Source organism: Colobus angolensis, unplaced genomic scaffold, assembly GCF_000951035.1.
Source record: "Colobus angolensis palliatus isolate OR3802 unplaced genomic scaffold, Cang.pa_1.0 Scaffold360, whole genome shotgun sequence".
In the NCBI taxonomy this organism is placed as follows: Eukaryota; Metazoa; Chordata; class Mammalia; order Primates; family Cercopithecidae; genus Colobus; species Colobus angolensis.
In genome coordinates, this window is record NW_012116933.1 from 2,319,936 (window position 1) to 2,343,788 (window position 23,853).

The 23,853-nt window shown below is 35.8% G+C and overlaps 1 pseudogene; it reads right to left on the reverse strand.

Annotated features, from left to right (window-relative positions):
* Positions 1-2,733: 2,733 nt before the first annotated feature.
* LOC105519903 lies at positions 2,734-9,010 on the reverse strand (annotated as a pseudogene).
* Positions 9,011-23,853: the final 14,843 nt, after the last annotated feature.

The window sequence follows — 23,853 nt, forward strand, 5'->3', positions numbered from 1 at the left end:
TAGAGCGGATCTGTGAAAATTTTCCCTCTTGTATGATTAAAACTTTATGCTCACGGAACAGAAATTTTCCCATTTATCCCTCTTCCTAGCATCTAGAAACCATAATTTTACTTTATATTTCCAAGAGTTTGACTATTTTAGGTACTTCGTATAGTGGAATCATGTAGTATTCGTCTTTCTTGTACTGGCGTATTTCAGTTAGCATAATGTCCTCAAGGTATATCCGCGTAACAGAATTTTCTTCTTTTTACGGCTGAATAATATTCTATTGTATAAATACATATTGCATTTTCTTTATCCATACATATTGCTGATAAACTTGTAGGTTGTTTCTAATTCTTTTATTTTTCTTTTCTTTTTTTTGAGATGGAGTCTCGCTCTGTTCCCCAGGCTGAAGCGCAGTGGCACAATCTCAGCTCACTGAAAGCTCCCCATCCTGGGTTCACGCCATTCTCCTGCCTCTGCCTCCAGTGTAGCTGGGACTACAGGCACCTGCCACCACGCCTGGCTAATTTTTTTGTATTTTTAGTAGAGACGGGGTTTCACTGTGTTTCAATCTCCTGACCTCGCGATCCGTCCGCTTCGGCCTCCCAAAGTGCTGGGATTACAGGTGTGAGCCACCGTGCCCGCCCAGTTGTTTCTAATTCTTATCTATTGTGAATAATGCTGCAATGAACATGGAAGGGCAAATATCTTCCATGTCCTGATTTCAGCTCTTTTGGATAAATTCCCAGAAGTGGGATTGCTGGATCAAATGGTGGTTTTTATTTTTAATTTTTCTATGAATCTCTATGCTGTTTTTTTTTAATAGTGGCAACATCATTTTATATTCTCACCAATAGTGCACAAGGTTCAAATTTGTCCTCATACTTGCCAACACTTTATTTTTTTAATTTTTAATTTTTTATAATGACCATCATAAGGAGTATGAGATGATACCTCAGTGTAGCTTTGATTTGCATTTCTCTAATGATTAGTGATAAATGTCTTTTCATATGCCTGTTGATCATTGTATCTCTTCTTTGAAGATAGTTATTTTTATTTTCTGCTATTGAGTTTCTTGTATATTTTTATATTAACCCCCTGTCAGATATCTGGTTTACAAATATTTTCTCTCATTCTCTAAGTTGCCTTTGTACTCGGTTGATTATTTCCTTTACTATGCAGAAGATTTTTAGTTTTTGGCTTTTTCGTTTGACGTAAATCCATTTGTCTATTTTTGCTTTTGTTACTTGTGCTTTCGGTGTCATATCCAAAAATTAATTGCCAAGACAAATGTTATGAAGATTTTACCCTATGTTGCCTTTTTGGAGTTTTATAAATTCGTGTCTTATGTTTAAGTCTTTAATCTACTTTGAGTTGATTTTTGTGTATGGTATAAAATAAGGATCCAAATTTATTTTTTTGTATGTGAATATGTGGTTTGTCCAGCACCAATTTTTTGATACTATCCTTTTCTCATTGTGTTGTCGTGGCATCCTGTAAAAGATCATTTGACTGTATATGTGTGGGTTTATTTCTGGACTCTCAGTATTGTTCCATTAGCCGGTATGTCTATCTTTATTGCAGTACCATGGTCTTCTGATGACTGTAGCTTTGTAATATGTTTTAAAGTTACAAAGTTTTAGGCCTCCAGTTTTGCTCTTTTTCTTAAGATTGTTTAGGCTACTTTGGGGTCCTTTGTACTTCTGTACAATTTTTAGAATTGTTCTGTCAATTTCTGTGAAAAATGTTACTAGGACTTTAATAGGGATTGCATTAAATGTGTAGACTTTGGATGGTATGGACATTTGAACAATGTCTTCTAATCCATGAACATGGGATTTATTTGTGTCTTCTTTTCTTTTTATTTTCTTTTTTAATTTTTTTGAGATTATGTTGTGCTCTTCATTATCAAAAATAAACACTTTTAAAAAGACAACTTCTGTTAATCAATAAATATCTCTTTCTTTCTGTGTTTTTTCCAGGCTGCCTAATTAACTGCTTTGTGCATGTTCCTCCCTGGAGACAGTGTTAAGAGGTCAGGGCCAGAGCCTTCATTTAGGAGAAATGAAATACTTCTGTGTATGTGGGAGGGGCCCTTGCTCCTGCTGGCCGCTGCCACTACTACCACCACCACCAACAACAAAGTAAATAATCAGGTATTGGTGGTGAAGGGGTTTGTAATTGCTGGGTAGAGAGTGAAATATTGTGTTTACATAGTGGGGAGGGCACAGCCAGGGTCTGATGTTATTCCCAGAAGGTTACTTCTCAAATTAAAGACACCTGGAAATTTGAAGTGCTAGTAGGCCAGCCCTGGGGAAAGAACTGGAAGGGTTCATAGGCCCTTTGAATGAAGGCTGTGACATTTAATCCTAAAACCAGAATTCTAAGATACAATTGAAATTATTCCTTTTGGACAGAAAGCATTTAAAGTAAAGAGCTGAACTAACCAGGAGAGAAGTCCGGTTGGCTCCCCTACAGCTGCATTAGGAAACAGGCTAACAGGGATGTTTTGGGATCTGTGGAGCAGGGCTGGCAATTAGCAGTTAGGGCCAGTAAAAAACTGTCCCGCTTAAAAACCGCTGGCATCCCTAGTAGTCTATTACCCGCTTCTAGTTGGTATTGATGACCTGCCAAGAAGCTCAAGCAACAATAGACTAGATTTCCAAAAACTAGAAGAGTCTTAAGAGACACCCCCCAAATCCAGCTGCTGGCTTGAATCCCCATTCTTGCTGAAGCAGCAAGCTGCAGCTAGTTTACAGTTAGCATGTCACTCTGGATCTCGTGGCTTAATTGAGTTTGTAAATCCCTCAGCTACTTCTTCAATCCAGTGAGATCTAAGAGGACATGGCTTAAGGACACAGAGAGCCATAGGAATTCATGTTGTAGTAAAACCTTTCTGGCTTGCCCTTCGGGTCACAGGGCACCTGTGACTCATCCTCATCCAGCTCCAAGTGCTCACTCTTGGGCCACTCCTTGGGTTTGGGGTACACTGCCTGCCTCATGGCATTGTCTGGATTGTATTCAAAAGTCACCCCTGCAGTAGGGTTCAACTTGACATACTCCTTGCTAAAGCATTTTTTCATATAGGCTCAAAGTCTCAGCTCCTGGCCCTTTCTCAACTTGATGATGAGAATGTCATCCTGCTCCACATAGTCATTAGGGTCATCATCTTGGTTCACTGGAATGACCTGGGGCTGTTGGAGATGAGGTCTCAAGACGCGACACGTCAAGTCTGCTCTTCATTGCACTGCACATCAAGGGTGAACTCCACCAAGCGCTCACAGAACTCTTCACATGGGAAGTCCCGGGAGGATAGCAGCTTGTCCACAATGTCATCACTAATGAGGAGAACTAATCTAAGTTTGTGAGTCATGAACTCATCATGAATAACTGAGGAATTGGCATCAGTTTGAACCCAGTCAATGACTATTAGGGGCACCTCAGCGAGAAGACACTCAGAATCGAAATAGCCACTGCCGGGTTGGTGTTCTGGATGATGAACTTGACATGGTGGGCTGGTTGGCTTAAGGCATTGCATCTCCTATTTGTGTGTGTGTGTGGGCGAGGGGGAGGTTAGCAATCTTTTATAGATTTCAGTGTCTACGTATTTTGTAATACTTCTCAGTTTAGATTATTACTAAGAGTTTTATTCTTTTTGATTCATTTGTAAATGGATTATCTTCTTCATTTTTGTTTCCATTTGTTCATTGGTAGTGTACATATACTCAACCGATTTTTGTGCGTTGATTTTGTATCCTGCAACTTTGCTTAATTGGTTTATTAGTTCTAATGATTTGTGAATGTGTGTGTGTCTGTGTGTGTGTAATTGTCAAGGTTTTCTACATATAGCATCACATTATCTGCAAACAGTGAAATTTTCTTTCTTTCTGATTTGGATGACTTTTAATTATATTTCTTGCCTAATTTCTCTGGCTAGGACTTCCAGTAGTATGTTGAATGGAAGTGGTCAGAGTGGGCATCCTTAACTGGTTCCTGATCTTGAAGGAAAAGCTTTCAGTTTTTCACTGTGTAGTATGACATTCACTGTGACCTGTATTATGTTGAGGTAATTTTCTTCTATTCTTAGTTTATTGAGTGTTTTTTATCATGAAAGGGTGTTAAATGTTTCAGATGCTTTTTCTGGATATATTTACATAATACTGTAATTTTTATCCTTTATTCTGTTAATGTGGTGTCTCATATTGATTATTTTTATATGTTGGCCATCCGTGTAATCCAGGGATAAATCTGACTTGGTCATGGTGCATCCTATACATTTTGTTACGTTCTCTTTTCATTTTTATTTGTCTCAATATATTTTTCTAAAATTTACATTCTGATTTATTCTTTGACTCATTGATTATTCAACAGTGTGTTGTTTAATATCCACATATCTAAGAACTTTTCCATTTTCGTTTGCTTTCCATTTCATTCCATTGTTGTTGGAAAATATAAATGACACAGTTTCAATCTTCTTAAATTTGTTAAGACTTGTTTTGTGACTTAATATGTGATCTATTCGGGAGAAGGTTTCATGCATGCTTGAGAAGAATATGCATTCTGCTGCTGTAGGGTGGAATGTTCTGCAAATGTCTGTTAGTTCCATTTGATCTATAGTCTGGTTCAAATCCTCTTATTTATTTATTTCCTTATTGATCTTCTGTCTGGATGTTCTATCAATTATTGAGAGTGGTGTATTGAAATTCCCTACTGTTATCGTGTGTTGTCTATTTCTCTATTAAATTCTTTCATTGATTGCTTCCTATATTTGGGTGCTCTTATTATGGGCACATGTATATTTATAATTGCTACATATTCCTGGTAGATTGACCCTTACATCATTATATGATGTCCTTGTCCTTCTTTGTCTTTTTGGACAGTTCTTGACTTAAAATCTACTCTGTCTGATATAAATTTGGCCCCTCTTGCTATCTTTTTTGACTACCATTTGTGTGGATTATTTTTTCCATCCTTTCACTTTCAGCCTGTGTGGATCTTAAAGTCCCAAGTGCATTTCTTGTATACAGCGTATAGTTGAGTCTTGCTTTCTTCAAAGCCATTCAGCCACTATATCAGTCTTTTAATTGAGAGTTAAATTTATTTACATTTAAAGTAATTATTGATAAGAAAGGACTTACTATTGCTATTTCTTAAATTGCTTTCTAGCTGTCTTGTAGCTTTTTACTCACTGTTGCTTTCACTGTCTTACTTTGAATTTTTCTGACTTTTTTGTAGTTGCATGTTTTGATTTCTTTCTCATTTTCTTTTGAGTATCTCCTACAGGTACTTTCAAAACTTACATAAAACACGTTATCATTAAAATAATCTACTTTACACTGATAACTTCAATTCTATACAAAAACGCTTAACTTTTATTCACCTCCCCCACACTTTATGCTATTGATGTCACAAATTGCATCTTTTTATATTGTATAACTGTTGCTAGATTTTTATAATTATTTCTTATACTTTCATATTTTAACTTTTATACAAAAATTAAAAGAGATTTATGTAGCATCGTTACAATATTACAATTGCCTTAGTTTGTTAAGGCTGCTATAATAAAATGCCATAAGCTGTGTAGCTTATAAACAACAAACAATTATTTGTCATGGTTCTGGAGTCTCGGTAGTTTAAGGTGAAGGTGCTAAGAGATTTGGTATCTGATGAGGGCCACATAGACTGTGCCTTCTCTCTGTGTTCTAACATAGTGGAAGAGGCAAGCAAGATCACTGGAGCCTTTTTTGTAAAAGCATTAATCCCATTTGTGAAGGCTTGGCTCCCATGACCTAATTGTCTCCCAAAGGCCCTACTTCCTCATACCAGTATTTTGGGGTTAAGATGACAACAAATGAACTTTGAATGCACACAAACATTCAGATCACAGCAATAGTATTCTTTATGTGTTTATGTATTTACCTTTACCAGTGAGCTTTGTATTTATGTATGCTTTCATGCTGCTGTTTAGCATCCATTGGTTTCAACTTGATAAACTTCCTTTAGCACTTCTTGTAATGCAGTCTAGTGATGATGAATTTCCTCAGCTTTTCTTTATCTGGGAAAGTATTTTTCCTTAATTACTGAAGGATAGTTTTTCTGGATACAGTATTCGTAATTGGCAGGATGTTTTTTTTTCTGTCAGCATTTTTATATATCATCCCACTTCTCTTCTGTCTTGGAATGTTTCTTCTGAGAAATCTGGTTATACTCTCTTGTTCATAACAAGTTGCTTTTCTCTTGGTGCTTTCAAATTGTTTTTCTTTGACGTTTGACAATTTGATTACGATGTTGCTTGGTGTGTGTTTCATTGAATTCATCTTAGTTGGAGCATGTAGTTTCTCAAATCTAGATGTCCATTTCCATCCTCACATTTGGGAAATTTTCAGCTGTTATTTTGTTAAGTAATGTTTCTGCCCTGTTCTCTCTCTCTTTCCCTCTGAAACAACAATAATGCAAATATTGGTCCATTTGATGGTGCCTCATATGTACCTTAGGTTTTCTTTATTCTTTATCATTCTTTTTTCATTTTGTGCCTCTAGCAGATAATTTCACATGACTCGTATTCAAGTTTGCTAATGTTTTCTTCTGCGTATCAAGTCTGCCACAAACTTCTCCAGTGAATTTTGCAGTTTATTTTCTTTTTCAGCTCCAAAACTTATTTTTTATATTTTCTGTATCTTTCTTGATGCTTTATTCCATTCATTTGTTATTTCTTTGAGCTCATTAGGCATCTTTATGACAATTATTTTGAATTCTCTTTCAAGTTGCCCACATACCTCTTTGTAGGTCCAGTTTCTGCAGGTTTAGTTTATTCCTTTGGTTGAGCCATATTTCCTTGTTTCTCATGCACCTGTAGCTTTGTATTGGGATCTGTCACTTCTCCCAGTCTTCAGACTGGCTTTGTTACAAGACCCCCACTAAGTAGCCCAGAAAGCGATTCTGGAATCCTCTGGAACTTTTTGGGGGGTATCTGGGCCTGTGCATGCAATTTCTCAGAGAGGCTTACTGTGCTTTTTGTTTCCCCTCAGGAACTCGTTATCTTTTCTGATGTCTGTCTATGGCACCACATGTTCTCTGGTTCTACAACTGCAAGTTTCCCCCTCTCTTTTGTTGTCAGTGGCTGGCAAACATCCAGATCATGCCAGCTTCCTATCAGTACACTGAGTAAGGTGAGACAGATATCAGTTTCTCAGCAGCTGGTGTTCCAAGAAGCTAGAATGATAGACTCATATTCTGCTCCTTTCTCCCTCCCTCTTGAAGGAGAAGCCTTGAGTTGTGCATCTTCTCTTGATTTTACTGAGGTATGGTGGCTATAGCAAACTGCCTACTAGTTTTTGTTGTTTTTTTTTTTAACTTTTGTTCTCAGTGGCTCCAAGGCCTCCAAACTATGCTAGTTCCATCAGTGCTCCAAGTGAGGTAAGACAGAAATTAGTCCCTTGGGCAGCCCTCTGAAGAGCCAGAGTGCCAACACATGCTCCACTCTTATCCCTCCTTGCTAAGGAAGAAGTCTTAAGTTGTGCAGTTCTTCCCCGAATTGTGCCATGCTGTGCCAACCATATCAAGCCACCTGCTGCTTTCCGTTGTCCTCAGTGACCCCCAGGCATTCAAATTATGCTAGTTCTGTTGGCACGCCAATCAAGGAAGTCAGAGACCAGTTTCTTGGGCAGCTCTCTGAAAAGCTGGAATGTTGGAGGCATGCTCAATTCTTTTCTCCCAGAGGAAACAGATGTGAAAGAGGCATTCTGTCCTGGCACTGAGCTGTGCTAACTTGGGGGAGAGGCTGACACAGGTAAATGAAATTGCTCTTCTTGCTCAACTCAATTTGACTATTCCCTACCTTGTACACACTTGGAATACTACAACATCTTAATTGGAATCTGGAATTCATATAAAAATGTTTAGTGTGTACATTTGTGCGCAATTAGTGTTTCTGAGTGGGAATGAAGGCTGAGACTTCCTATTCAGGCACATATAGTTAATTATGTGGATAATTAACTTTATTCAGATCACTCATGTTATCAAGAAACTATACATTAACAAAACTTTCACTTGAAAAGTATTTTTCTGGAAAAAATACATTTTTATGTAGTGTCTAGGTGTACAGTCTCTCACTTGGTATGGAGGAAGTCTTGTTTACATTGAAATAGGGAGTATAAATAGGATGTAATTAGGTAAAAGGGGCTATATCCTGGGCTCTTCGCTTGGAAGCTTTATTTTCAGCAATTTGAACGGATCTCTCATTGTTCTGAAGCATCCCTCTCCCAGGAGAAGATGGTTGGGTTTAGTGTAGGGGTGAAGACATGTTCGGAAGAGGGAATTTTTACTTAGAGATTGCAGAGTTAAGGTTTTAACAATATATTTCCAACTTTTATGATGCAACATACAATTTTTGTCATTTTAAGGGAAGATAATAAATGTTATGTCCAGATATTCAGAAAAGGGAGGAATTGTTATTTTGTTTATGTGGATTTTTCTCTTTCTCCTTTGTTCCCCTTCTTGCTGGGAGCTCCCACATCCATTTCGTTCATATTGGTCTACTTGTTGCCATCTCTTCCTGTTGAATGCTTTCATGAATTTTATGCTTCCCCTTGTAGGTTGTCATGCAAGCACTGCTTATTATTTCTTGTTTATCTTTCTTCTCCAATGACCATTGTATTTTCCTTTTCTCCTTTATCTGACCCTCCCTTTCTCTTCTTTAGAATAGTTGCTTACTGCTTACAGGAGTGCTTTGAATGCTAATGCTCTAACTCAGACACTGATTTTTAAACAGAATCCAAAGATTACATTTGAGGCTGGCCTGACTCAGTATCTGCCATATGCCACTAAAATAATCTATTGTTTATTACTGTTTTATTGTGTTCTTATACAGTTTTATACTGCTTGGGTGTGATCTGGCACTGTTAGCTTTATCCACTTCAAAATTAACCAAGCCATCTGGAGGAGTATAATTTAGAGGGGTAGCACATGGGTTTGTGAATGCTGACATCTTGATTGTGCTCTGAGGGTGTCTCTTATGTTTCTTCATACGCCAGTTTCACCCAAATAAAGCACAAAAATTAAATCACACATCTACTCTCACTTCCCCACATATACATTTTGCAGGCTTCACTGAAATATCAAGAAAATGAAAACAATAGTCTTTGGAGTTCCTTTAAATCATAACAAGTTTATGGTATTTAAATATATTCAAACGTGAAGTGATATTTAAACAATGCCTTGATAGTTTTTTCCCAATATAATTTCTCATATTTTTTTCTCATTTTATTGCCAAAGTATTTTATTTATTTGTTTTCTCTCTCTCCCTTTCTTCCTCTTTTTTCCTTCCCCTTTCATTCCTTTCCTTTCTTCTCTTCTCTCGTCTCCTTTTTTTTTCCTTTTTTCTCCTTTCATCTACAAATTCTTGTGAAGCATAAATTGTTAGCCAGAGTCAAAGATTTCAGTGATGAACAAGATAGGCAAGGAGATGTTTGATAGGAGGACACACACAATATATAAAGACATAGATAGTAAACAAGATATTATTTTCTATACTTAGTTTAACAAAAATAAGTTAGAGTTCTTTGAAAGCAATTGATGGATGAGAGTAAGGTAGCTATTTTTCTACAGAGAGTAAAGGCATCTCTGAGCAGGTAGCATCTGAGCTGACACCTAAATAACAAGAAATAGTCAACACCAAGAGGACCTAGGACTCAGTATTTCAGGCAGACAAACAGCAAATGTGAGCTTCATAGGGTTTAAGAACAATCTAGGAACAGTGAATAAAAGGAAAAAGGCAAAGACAGGAGTTTAAAGAGATAGGCAGGGTTCCATTCATGTTCACAATGCTGAAGGTCACGAGGAAGGGGTTAGATTTTATTCCAATTGTCAGAAGAGACTATTGGAAGATTTTAGGCAGGGAAGTGATGTGATTTGATTTATGTTTTAAAAAGATCACTATGACTTCTGCAGAGTGGATGAGGAAAACAAAGCAAGACACATTAAATGGTTTGTCCTAGACTACAAAGTCAGTCACAGAACAAGAACCCTTATCTTCTGACTCCAAATCCAGCCTTTTATATCATTTACCTTGTGACTTCATCATTTTCTATTTTTTAAAAATCATTTTGTCCTCCAGACATGATCTTCATTTCTATCTTCTCAGATTATTCTATCAGTTACTAAATTACGTTTTTATTTATTCTTCTCACAGACTGACCTTGCTAGGTTATGGAGGCATGTTATATCGTCTTTATTAAGGTATGCCCTTTAGTAAGGGTATGCTTAGGGCAGGTTGTATGTATAATTAAATGTAAAATTGTGATTCTACAACAAAACACAACAGATTAATAACTTTCCTACTGAGAGGAAACTGAAAAGTAGGACAATAGTAAAAGAAAACTAATTCTTTATGTTTGTAAGTGATTTTCATCAATGGCTTCCACTAATTCTATTTAATTTTCCGAATAAATAAAATTTAATTAACGTTTTATTTTCTTTTATAAAGTCAACTCTTGTCTAGAGAAGTTTAGGGGTGAGGGGGATAATCCATGCATAATTTAAAAAGTGGAAATTTTAGATGAAGCATGGATACTGTGCTTCTATCTTAATTTAGATAAAGTAAAACAATGAAACTGTGACCAGTCTTCGCACTCATTATTTTTTTCATTAGTTTGTTTACTCATTCATTTCTTCATTCAATAAAACTTTACCACATTCTTATGTGCCAGGCATGGAAACTCTCATGTATTTGACTTCTGACATGCTATTCTTTCTTTCTTTGTCCATTTCTTATTCTATTGGATAATTTACTTCCCTGACTCTTTCATGTGTCCTAGCAGTTTAGCTGTGAAGCCCATCTTGCATATCTATGCAGATTAAACTTGTAAAATCATGTTTTTCCCTGTCAATCTCTTCCTATGCTTCCTGAGCTCCCTGTGCCCACACTCCTCTTCTTTTGTTGGAGCAACTTGATCTTTACTGACACATTCAAGCCCAGTTCATTCTCTGAAACTTGTCCTGCCCTTAGTCTAGGGTATTTAAGGAATCCTTTCTGAGTAATTTGCAGGACATGACATCAAAAGCCAACCTTACTGCTAATTCGGCTTGTGGTTCCTTTGTTTTCTGTTTGAAATAATGATGCATTTTCTTTTCTCGTTGGCTAGTTCTCCATTTGAAATTCTGTTTTCTCCCAAGTAAAGCATTTCATTAGGCTGATAACCTACCTTAAACTGTAGTCTCCTATCTGGGCCAGACTTCTCCATCTAGTCTCTGCACATCATTTATTTTGAACACTTCTATGTTTCACTACAGAGATATTACCTTAGGTGAGACACTATTTCTTGCCTGTATAAGCTGAGAAATATTCTAAGGTATTTCTAGATGTTCATCTCCTACTCAAAGGAATTCACTACAATCTGTTCATCTTCCTAGTTCCCTCACCATACAGACACTGACATCTCTAAGATCACAAATTAATTTCTTTTTGGCATATTCAGTGGGCTTTTATCAAAGGCTCCCCTATGTTAGAATCTCTGCACATTTATCTTCTGTAATTCAGGTTTTTGCTGGTTTTCATCTCTCCTCTGGATCCTTCATGGGTTTCTTCTGTGTGGTTTTTCCTTTAATATTGATGTTTACCAGGCTTCTGTCTCTAAGTCATTGGGCAAAATATTTTTTGTTGATACATGATAAATTTAAATGTTCTTGTGGTACATGTGACATTTCGATACATTCACATAATGTGTAATAATCAAACCAGGGTAATTTGTATATCCATCACCTTAAACATTTATATTTTATTTATGCTGGAAACATTGTAATTATTCATCGCTAGCTCTTTTGAAATGTACAATAGGTTATTATTTACTGTGATTACCAATTTACTTAATACTAGGGAGTATTTCTTATATCAGACTGTATTTTTATACCTCACTTTATCCCTTTCTTCTCCCTACCCGCTTATCATTTTTAATACTCTGTGGGTGATCTTGTCCAGTCTCTTGTTTCAACTGCTGTACAACCCTGCCTTAATCCCCATGTTCCTCATTTATATATTCAACCTTCTGTCAACCACTTATCATCACATGGATCCTAATATTTTGAAATCTGAATGTGTCATCTTCCCTCTAAATTGCTCCTCTTCCTAAATTGCTGTCTAATCCTTTTCCTTTCTCACAGTTCCATATCTACCCATCCATGGTTCTAATACTTTTAATGCTTAAGTGTTTCTCAACCTTTTCTGCTCTTTTTCTTTTATCTCCACTACCTAATTCTGGCTGGATCATCAGAGCTGTCTTTACTACTCTATCTGCCTTTAGTTTTGTCACATTTAAGCCTGTCTTCTACACCTCTGCTTGGCTAAGCTATCCCTTTCCACTGCCTCTATTGGCAGCTATCTTGTAGTCATCTTCACCTCAATGCCATTTCTCCATTTATTCCAAGATGACCACTATGATGCTGGAATTCTTGCCTAATCTCTCCCTGTCATGCTGAGTTAGGCGTCCTTCAGCTATACTCAAGGATATTACATGAATATCTATATTATCTTAATCATCTGTTCCTTTGCATTTTCAATGTTACCTTGCCTACCACTCCTCACAAAATACAGCTCAGGTATCACTTGTGGGCTGCTTCATTTTCCACCACGTTTATTTCAATAAGGAGGTAATATGGATGCTCTTAGTATCTTGGCATTTATTTTTCTTATTCTTTTTTTTTTTAAGGTGTTTCACTCTTGTTGCCCAGGCTGGAGTGCAGTGGCGCAATCTTGGCTCACTGCAATCTCCATCTCCTGCCTTGGCCTTCCAAAGTGCTGGGATTACAGGCGTGAGCCACTGTGCCCAGTTAGGTAGCAAGAAAATGGACTTATACAAAATTTTATAGCAGTGTGAAAATGGACTGTTACAAAAGATAATCAGAGTTTGAAAAAACAATTAATATTTAATTACCTACATTGTTAAATAAGTTATTGTAACTTCATGAATATAATGTAACTATTGAAAACCATCTATTTGGAGACTACTTTATGATATGAGAGATGCTTATAATTTCGTATTTAAAAGATTACAATATTGTATATACAGCACCATTCCAATTTTGTTAAATTAGTCATATAGTTGCATAGATGTACACATCTATACATATTTTGCCTAATGTACATATATTTTGCATATACATATTTTATATGCTCATTTATCCATACATAGATGCATAGTAAAAGACTAGAGAAAAATATACCAATATCTGAAAAGTAGTTAACTCTAGTGGTAGATTATGTGTGATTTTTATTATCTTCTTTATAGACTTTTTGTATTTCTCATATTCAGAATAAACAACAAGCTTGTATTAGTCTAGGTCCTTCATAGAAACAGAACAAATAAGATATTAGAGAATACATACATATGTGTGAGTGTGTGTGTGTTTGTGTGTGTGTGTAAACTGGCTTACATGATTTTGGAGGCTGAGAAATCCAGACCCAGGAGAGCATATGGTGTAAGTTCCACTATGAGGCTGTGCACAAAGGCAGGAAAAATTTAATGTCCCCAGTCAATGACATCCAGGTAAGAGCAAGAGCAAATTCTCCCTTACTCCACCTTTTGTTTTTGTTCAGTCTTCCAACATATAGGATGAGGTCCACTCACACTGGGGAGGGTGATCTGCTTTACTCAGTCCACCAAGTCAAATGTTAATTTCATTTAGAAACACCCTCACACAATAACATTTATCCAGATATCTGGACACTTCTTGGCCCAGTCATGTTCACACATAAAATTAATAATTCCAGTGCTTTATATTGTTTTTATAATTGGAAAACTCTCTTTACGTATTCAGGTGCTTCAGATTGGGTGCATCTATATTTATACTTGTATATCTCCTGGATTAATTGACCCCTTTATCATAATATAGAGAAATTCTCTGTCTCTTGTGACAGATTTTGACAGAAAGTCTATTTTATCTTGCACAAATATATCCACCTCTGCTCTCTTTTGTGTACCGTTTGCATGGGATATATTCTGCCATTCATTTACTTTCAGTCTACTTACGTTCTTAAGGCTAAAGTGCTTCCCTTATAGTTGGCATGTTGTTAAATCTTGTGTTTTTTTTTTTTTTTTTGACTCCATTTCACTACTGTGTGTTTTCATTGATAATTTAATCCATTTACATTTAAGATAATTACTGATCTGCAAGAACTTCCTGTTGCCATTTTATTATTGCTATTTCCTTTGTTCCCTTCTACCAATCTTGCTGTCTTCCTTTGTGACTTGATTTGTTGAATTTTTATAGTGTTATGCTTTGATTCCTTTCTTTTTATCTTTTCTGTATCTACTAGAGGTCTTTTCTTGGTGGTTAGCATAGAGTTTATACATAACATTTTATGGTTATAACATTCTATTATAAGCTAATAACAGCTTAACTTCAATTGCATACAAAGTCTCTACACTTTCACTCTGCACCCTGCCATATTTTATGCTATTTATGTCACACCTCATATCTTTTAATTTTATAAATCCATTAACAAATTGTTGTAGCTATAGTTATTTTTGATCCTTTTGTCTTTCATCTTTTATACTAGAATCACAAGTTACAGTCTTTGAAAAAAAATAGTAGATTCAGAAATTTTTCTCAGCGAATTTTGAATTCCTCCAAATGAACTCTGTCAGTTTACTGTGAGACAGCCTCAAGCTGCTCTAGGCTGTACAGTTCTGGAACAGTAGTAGTTCCTTATTATCTCAGTGAATGTTGTATTTGAAACTAAACTTAAAGGGAGACTTCTGTGTTATTTTCTCCTTCAGATCGTGTAGACTTCAGTTGGCAGAGTTACTCAGTATTATTTACTTGGAAAATCCTCTGTAACCTAAAATTCCTAGCTCTCCTGACACTAAGGATGATAATGGGACACCTAAATGGTAGCTGCCTATGAAGGGCTGTCCCTCTACCCCATCATTCCCTCTGAGTCTGATGCTATTAGCCACTTACAATCTTAATAAACTAAATATTTTTTGGATATTTGGATTAAATTTTACTGAAGAATTTGATAGGGAAGAATAATATACTGCTTTTACAGTTTAAGTATACCTTTTTCATGGTTCTATACCCTAGAAAACCAATTATATGCCTCTTTTTTAATGTGTTCTTTTCATACAATATAACAGTGAGCATCCCACACCTTGTTTCTTCCTCATGACATGCATTTTTGAAAGCATAGTTTGTTTTTAATCATATACAGTGTTACTTGAATAAACTTGCTCTTTGCCTATGCTCACCTCCAGCATTTTAAATTCATAAACTTAATGCTACCTTAATGTTGGTTTTCAAAATTCCGAAGTACTGTAAAAAGAAAGCAAGAAAGTCAAAAATAAAATAAAATATACAGAAATGGGGAAGGAAATGCAACCAGTTTGGAGAGAAAACAGGGCATGAGTGTGAGATATGTAAGAATCTCTAAGAATCCAGCTGTAAAATGACATGATTGAATATATGATGTACTGGTGATTGAAAATATCATATATTTTACATTAAGAAAATTCAACATAGATATGGGGTCAGTTTTATTTCTTTTCCTTCTAGGAGATTCACATATCTGTTGAGTTTTTATAGAAAGAAAACAGAGAGAGGAACCAATCTACATTCTAATACCCTTGTTTCTAAGTAATCTAATGACAACTCTTATAATTAAGTTTTTTTTAAAAAAGTCAATGTACTGAAATGGGAATCATGAGATCATCCAGCCATTTAACATCTCAGTTACATAAGTGAGACTTCTTCTTAAATTAATTAACCAGGGAGGGTACACACAGAAAGCACAATGAGTCAAATCTTTTCATCACAAACTTAGGTTAACTGCATAGTTTTGAGCTTTTTGGAAACTTGTCAAAATGAGTTTTTACCTATCACATTATAAGTTGGAAAAAAAACTAGCATTACAGAGTAGCCTCGTTGAAATGAATTTTGGGATAAAAAAGGATTAATTACAACAGTTGGTGAGGAGTTTGCTGAACCTTCTTGAAATGTATTTCTTCAAATTCTTCATGCATTCATTCAATATATTTGAGTGTCCATCATTTATTAATAACCTATTAGTTCATATGTTGTATTAATTAGCTGTATTAATTTTTAAAAATGGACTTTACTTCATTATTTGAAATATTTAAGGTGGGGTGTACTAACTGGGAAGGGAATTTAAGTGTGATTACTGGATAAAGCACTTGCCTTATCAAATACAGCTCACCCAGTAAACAGTGCAAGTAACACACAATTAAATATTTCAATCATAGAAAGTGACTTAGATAAGCAGAGATCAGAGAAACAACTCATATGGAATTATTTGTTATACAGAAATTCTATAAGCGAATCAAACAAGCATTGTTTTCCTAGTGAATCCCTGCTAAGACATGGAGATAGCTTTGTCATATAGAATTGTTTTAATGAAAATTTCAAGATTCTAAGCTAGAACACAAGCAGGGAGGCAGAAGAAACTTCCAGGAACTTGGAACGAATAAGAGTACCTTTTGTTTATAGAATTTGTACTTTACAAAATGAGTTCACACTCATCGTTTTAACAACACTGCAAAGTAGGCATTGGGAAAGCTGAGCCAGAGATTTTAATTAGGAAGAACAGCATGGGGTAATTTGGTAGTTTTAAAATTGTATGCTAGATCAGTGCTTCTCAAGCTCACTGTGTACACATACCACCTAGGGATCTTGTCACATGGTAGCGTCTGAGTCACTGAACCTGGAATGGGGCCTGAGATTGTTCATGGCTTTCATGCTCTCAGGTGATGCGAATGGCCACTTTGAGGAGGAGCTTTGAAAGAGTCCTGGGAGTCAGAGTTTTTATTGCCTGGTGGGGATGGGAAGGGAGGTGGGAGAAGTCAGGTGGAAGTCCCTAAGGTTCTTGCTTCTCTTCACCACAATGATATCATTTTGATCTGATAATATACTAAAGTTGCACATGGGGCTTTACTTGAGGAATTTTTTGTTAGAGTTACTAAATATTTTTTCAGTCTTTGAAACCAAAAAATTGTTTTCAAAGTCTTGGGGGAAAAAATCACTAGGTTCCCATCATATCTCTGGCAGTATCTAGCCTCAGACTCACTGAGGGTGTTTGCTCTTCGCTAAAGTGAGTGAAATCAAAAACAAAATCTCCAAGACAATAGCCACCAATATTATAATTTCTATATCACCTCTAAAGTAAAACTGCTAATAAGTAGTAAGTCAGAGGTTAGCCCCAGATCTTCCCTGTCCAGGGATTTTGACACTGTACCACGTGTTTATTTAGACATTTCTATCAGTCAGGAAACAAATCTGGCCCTTTTTTTCCAGATGAGTAATAGAGGAATCATTGCCTTTGCTATAGGATTTTATTTAAGAAAAAAATTAGAAGGTAGTAGCACCTGTTGGAAAAGAGAATGTGATGAGAAAGGAGAAATGCGTGCCCCTTCCTGTTTATAGGTGATTCTTGGTTATCTGGGAAGATGCAACATCAATGAATCATAAATATGGAATGGGGAGGACCTGGAAGATTTTTTAATTTGAGTATAATATTGTACTCACAGATGTTAAGGAAGTAGTCCCACGGTGACCCAGATAGTTAGTGACAAATTAGAGTAGGCCTTGGATCTCCTGATTCTTATATGAATCCTTCTGCATTTTTTTAGTCCTGTAACAAATCTCCCACCAGTACTGGTAATATAAATTCGTTGTGTTTGGTTGAAGGTTTCATACATTTTGTTTTTCCTTCACCCCCTGCCTCTAGTTCTCCTAATAGGCCTGTTATTTGATGAAGATGATATAAATAGAAGCAGAGCAGCACATAGTGTAACCATGAAAGGCCAAAGAGTATACACTGGGGGCCTGAATGACAACCAAATTGCATAATCCCTGTTTATCTTCGTTGTAGAAATTGCCATAACCATGAGTTCTTTAGATTCCTTGGTGTTCTTAGTACATCCTGGTGCAAGAACCCCTCACTGAGATCGTAGGTAAGGAGTAGAATTTTGTGATAGGGTAATGTGAAGCTATGGTGAAAATAAAAGATGGCATTGAAGGAGCTTTTGTATATATAATAAAAAAACTTAATTCAATATTTAAAAATTTTGTTATTAATATACTTATTACTTCAGCAAAGTAGACAGTATTTATTGAGAAGTTAGTACCCAGTAGACACTGTTCTAATGCTTTATAGATCTAATATCTTTTAATTCTCAAGTGCATCCAGTTTCAAGTGCGTGTATTGACAGAGTGATAGCTAAAAAATATGGAAAAGACACTTCACTCATAGGCTTCTGCCACTAACAGATTGATTTTTCACTGACTTCATAGTTGTTCGTCTGACTGCACCAAATCATGTGGTTTCTCGGGCATCCTGTGACCCATCTTGGTCTGTCACGTTAGACCTCTCACCTTTTATCTGGTCTTGAAATGTGCAGCCTGCAAAGGCCTCTGAGGTCTATGTTTTATTGTTGTTGTTGTTGTTTGGTTGGTTTTTTAGGACACAAAGAACTATTTAAAACACATCACTATTTTCTGTTTCTGTTTTTTTCCCCCACACATCCCCTAGATCAAGTACAAACAATAGAGTAAATTTTATTTTAGGTGTACTAATTCTCAATTCAGTATTTTTGACATCAATGGTTGAAGTGTCCTAGATTTAGTTGTTATTGTTCCACTTTAATTTTTATTTGCTACAGGAGCATGATGGCTCAGGTTAAAGGATCAAACTAGTTGCTTTATCAGATACACCCTTACATGCCCTTCCTCATGTAATACTGAGCTATCAGGCACAAATGTTAAATCTAAAATATCTACGATATGTTTTCTCTGAAAAAAGGAGTTCTATGAGGTTGAGAACTGCTGTGTAAAATACTGTATATTACTAATCTGTCAGAATGTCTATGTGTTTTCTATCTCAAGAACACTGGTATTAGAGAATGCCAATCTTCCCTCCACGAAAGTTATTGTATCTAGGTTTTACCTAGGATATATCAGGGACTCAAGATTCAGCACTGAATGCAACAGATGATCCTGCCTTCACAGAGATAACATTCCAGTGAGAAGATATACATTATAATTGTATAGACATGGATCATATTCTTCTTAGTCCTCTCCCTGTTTCCATCTGCTTCTTTGATAAGACATTTTATTTCCTCCAATAAAATTTCCCTGAAGACTCCAGGAATAGTATCAGGTTATCAGTAAGATTCATTTGGAATTTACACATCTGTCATTTTGTGTTGTCGTCTACCTTTTAAAAAATGTGCAAGTGTCCATGTATGTTTATTGTGGCACTATTCACAATAGCAAAGACTTGGAATCAACCCAAATGCCTGTCAATGATAGACTGGATAAAGAAAATGTAGCACATATACATGATAAAGTACTATGCAGCCATAAAAAAGGATGAGTTAATGTCCTTTGCATGGACATGGATGAACTGGAAACCATCATTCTCAGCAAACTAACACAAGAACAGAAAACCAAACACTGCATGTCCTCACTCATAAGTGGGAGTGGAACAAAAAGAACACATGGACACAGGGAGGGGAGCATCACACACCAGGGCCTGTCAGGGGGTGGGGGACTAGCAGAGGGATAGCATTAGGAGAAATAACTAATGTAGATGAAGGGTTGATGGGTGCAGCAAACCACCGTGGCACATATGTACCTATGTAACAAACCCGCACGTTATGCACATGTGCCCCAGAACCTAAAGTATAATATATATATATATAATTCATATATATAATATGTATTATTCATCTATATAATATATATAGATGAATGAAGGTAGATTTTACTTAATAAGCTAATTTCTTATAGTCTATATTATTTCTTATATTTATGTTATTTCTTTTAGTCTATATTATTCTTGTAGTCTATATTATTGCAACAATAAAACATATATAAAGTTGAAAAAATGTGCAAGTGTCTTTTCTCCATAATTAGATTTTTTAATTTCTAAGGGCAGGGATCGCCACCTACATGGTTTTATTACATTTTATTTTGCAAATATTTACACATACAAGGAAAGTATAAAGAAAAATAAAGTGAACACCAGCTTAGCAAATAAAACATGGCCTGTACATTTGACGTGCCATATGTATTCCTCTCTCATCACGTCTCATTTCTTCCTTGCCTCTAGAGGAAGCCACTGGTATTTATCTTCCACTGTGTTTTAGTACAATAATTGCAGGTATTCTTAGCTGTATATAACATCCTTCTGTAAGTTTTAAAAGTTTGTATGCAAATTCTTATACCATATTGTTGTGTGTTCATTTGACATTTTCTTCCAACATTTATGTTTACGGGAATCCTACACATTGTCAGTCATGCCTGTAGTATATTGCTTTTCTCTGCTACATATTATTTCATTATTTGAGCATAGCACAATTTATTTATTCTCTTGTTCTTGGACATTTGGATGTTTTCCTATAATTTTCTAATCTTCTAAGTCTTTATATCCATAATGTCTTGTGGGTGAAATATATTAAAGATACTACATGATTTTTATTCCAAATTATAAGCCATCATTGTATTACCTTCTCCTGTTATAGAGATCAGTTCATCTCGTTTAGTTTACTGGATGTTTTTCAGTTTAAATATGTCTTCATGGTAAACTGGAATAATGCCAAATCCGGGCACATTCCTCTACAGTTTCTAATAGTTAGATTTCAAGCTGAGATCACAAGCAGGAAGGGTGACAGCTAGAGTAGAGATAACATTTTCAGGCTCATTTCAGAAAATGAAAGGTCCAAATAGAATTTGATTAGGAATTGAAATATGGTGCCTAAACTGTAGTGAACCATTGCTGCTGAATGTCCTTTTTAGGCAAACAAACATTGTTATTGTGCAGTATTTGAGCATCACCTTCTGGACAAGACTGAACTCATGAGTTATTTGTAAATGAATTACAACATTCACAGGTCTTTTTTCTGCAAGGAAAGCTTCCAGAGTTGTTTTAAAGGCAGCTATTGGCTCATGGCTCATGTAACTCAGTGCTCTAGAGGACAAACTTCCCATAGGCGCCAAAGGACAAGGGAGACTGGTTGCCACTCCGTTGTGTGGGAGATGCGTAAATGTCTGGGTTTTCCGGCACAACTTGATTTAACCTACTGGGCAAGCCACAGAATTGGCTTAGGACTGTCAGAGTTTCTCAATATTAAATACAAATCTTGTAGAAAATATAAAAGTGCCAAGAAAAAAAGTAGTTTCATTAATGACTAGTGTCCTCCTTTCCTTATATTTCAAAGTAGTGATACAAATCAAATAGACAATGTAGAAATTCAGATGCCAGTGTGATGTTTTTGTTTGGCATTTGTCTCAGCAAATGAGGGGGTGATGTCATATCACAAGAGAGGTGCAATGATAAGTGTGAGAGCAAGTCATCCCTTAACTAGGGAAGATTAATGTGCTGTTCCAAAATGGAGCTATTATACATGCTGTTTACTCAATAGAAGTATGAAAAGTGAACAAATGGAGCTGTCAGACAAAGTGCTGATGACATACAAAATATTGAAATAAACAGCTGATGATGCATGAAGCATTGAAAGACACATTGATACCCCTGTCAGCTTCACTGCTCATTTATTTCCATGTGGTTGTCCTCTTCTGAATGTGATACAGCTTTTGCCGTTAAGAACCTTCCATACTGGGTCTTTAGAGTGACAAAACAGAAAGTTAGGCAACTTTCCATTGGCTATAAATTAATAGAGATAAATTAAAAGATTTAAAAAAGATAAGTCAAATCAATGATCATGGTTTATGAGGAACAGTTTTAACTGTCAATTAATTATATAAGTAAGAATGATAGTAGAAGTAATAGGCTAGCTGCTGAGAAACCTGTTGTTTTTTTCAGTGCACTCAGGATGAATACATTTCTTAGAATTCTTTGCAGTTGAGTTAGGGCCATGTGCCTAGTTCAGACAAGAACTGAAAGTCAAACCCAGGCTTAGTACCTAATATCTCTCATGAGGTCTTCCATTTGCTTGCTCTGTGTGGGTAGAAGTGAAACACTCCCAACTGGCAGAACCTTATAATAAAGGAACTTAGATTCCTCCGTCATCCTTTGAAGGAGAGACACCTCAGAAAGCTGCCCAATACCTTTGGACTTCCAATGAGCAATAAATAAAATGTTATTTTATTAAAACTGAAATATAGGTATTTGTTAGAGCAGCTAACATTTCTATCTTAATATAGTAATCAAATAAAGTTCATTCAAACTCATATTTTTGTCTTAGACTATTTGTAAATTCATTTAGCTACTATAATTTTAACTGGGTCTTCCTACATTTGAATTGAAATAAATCATAAATAAAATTTAAGAAAAATGGAAAACGAATTTAAGAAACAGGACCTTCCCACTCACCTGAGAGTTTTAATTTCTGTTTCTCAGAAAACTTATAGTTTCTTATAATTTAGACCACTCCTTCGTAAATAATTTTTTGAAGTTTCTAAATCATTTTGGCCTCTAAAATAGAATATAAAGTTAAAAATGAATGTTAGTTTAAAATTTTTTTGTTATGGATAAAGGAAGAAATCATGAAAGACTTTAAAATGTGCCGAAAAGGTTATGTTTACTCATACATTCTGGGTTCTCCTGTTCCATGACTATTCATGGATTGTCTGTACCTTTTGTTGTCTTTGAGCTAATTTACAACTTTTTCAATTGTATATGACTAACAGCAGTGCAAATGATTCTTATCCATAGCCATACAAGTAAATTTTGCCCATTGGAAATACAATTAATCTCCTTTTCCAAATCCTTTTCTCGCTCCCACAGAATGAGCCATTTTTGTATTCACTTGTGCATTTATTTAAGCATTGTTGTTTTTGTATGTGTAGTATTTTGATTTCATCTTTGAAGGGCTTGTGACATTGTAGGGGTTTCCTCATTAATTGATGAATTAAATAAAATCTTTTATATATGTTTATCTTACTGTATCGGATGGATTAAACAACAGAAATTTCTTTTTTGAAGTTCTGGAGGCTCGAATTCTGAAATCAAGGTGTTGACAGGGCCATGTTCCTTTTGAAACCTAAAGAATCTTCCATTGCTTCTAGCTTCTGCTATTTGCTAGCTGTCCTTGGCTTACAGATGCATCATTCCAATCGTTCTCTGCCTCCATTATCATAGGGCCATCTTCTCCCTATATTTTCTCTGTGTCTCTTCTCTTGAATGCACTATTTATATTGGATCAAGGGCCCACTCTACTCCAGCAAGATCTCATCTTAACTAATTACATCTGCAATGACACTATTCCCAAATAAGGCCACTTTCTGAGGTGCTGGAGGTTAGGACTTCAACAAACTTTTTTGGGGGATAAAATTCAACCTGTAACAATTTCTTACACTAGAAACTTGGTTCATACAATCTCTTTCTTTCCATTGCAATGTAAGAAAATAATTTAAACAACAACTTCACAGACACTAAGTCTGATACTGTCTCCCTGATTTTGATCTAATAAAAATCTTGGTTGTATTGACATATGATTTTGTTTGCATCCACTTTTATATAGAAACTCTCTTTTACATTATTACTAAAGTAACCATCTTTTGATCACAGTTTGTATTAAATTCCTTAGAATGTTTCTTGCTCAGTCTACTAAACCGAGATGTAAACCCAGCAACTATTTGCTGTGGACTCTGCTTTACAATATGGCTTGGGGACGAGAAGGACCCTGTGGGTCTGTGCTAACGCAATAGCCATGAGCCCCATGTGGCTACTGAGCATTTGAAATATGACTAGTATTACCAAATTTTAAATATTATTTATTTTTTATTAATTTAAGTTTAAATAGCTACACGTGGCTGATGGCTGCTGTATTGGACAGCACCTCCTAGAGTAGTGCTGCATTATGGCACTGGTAAAAATGATTCCTAAATGAATTAACT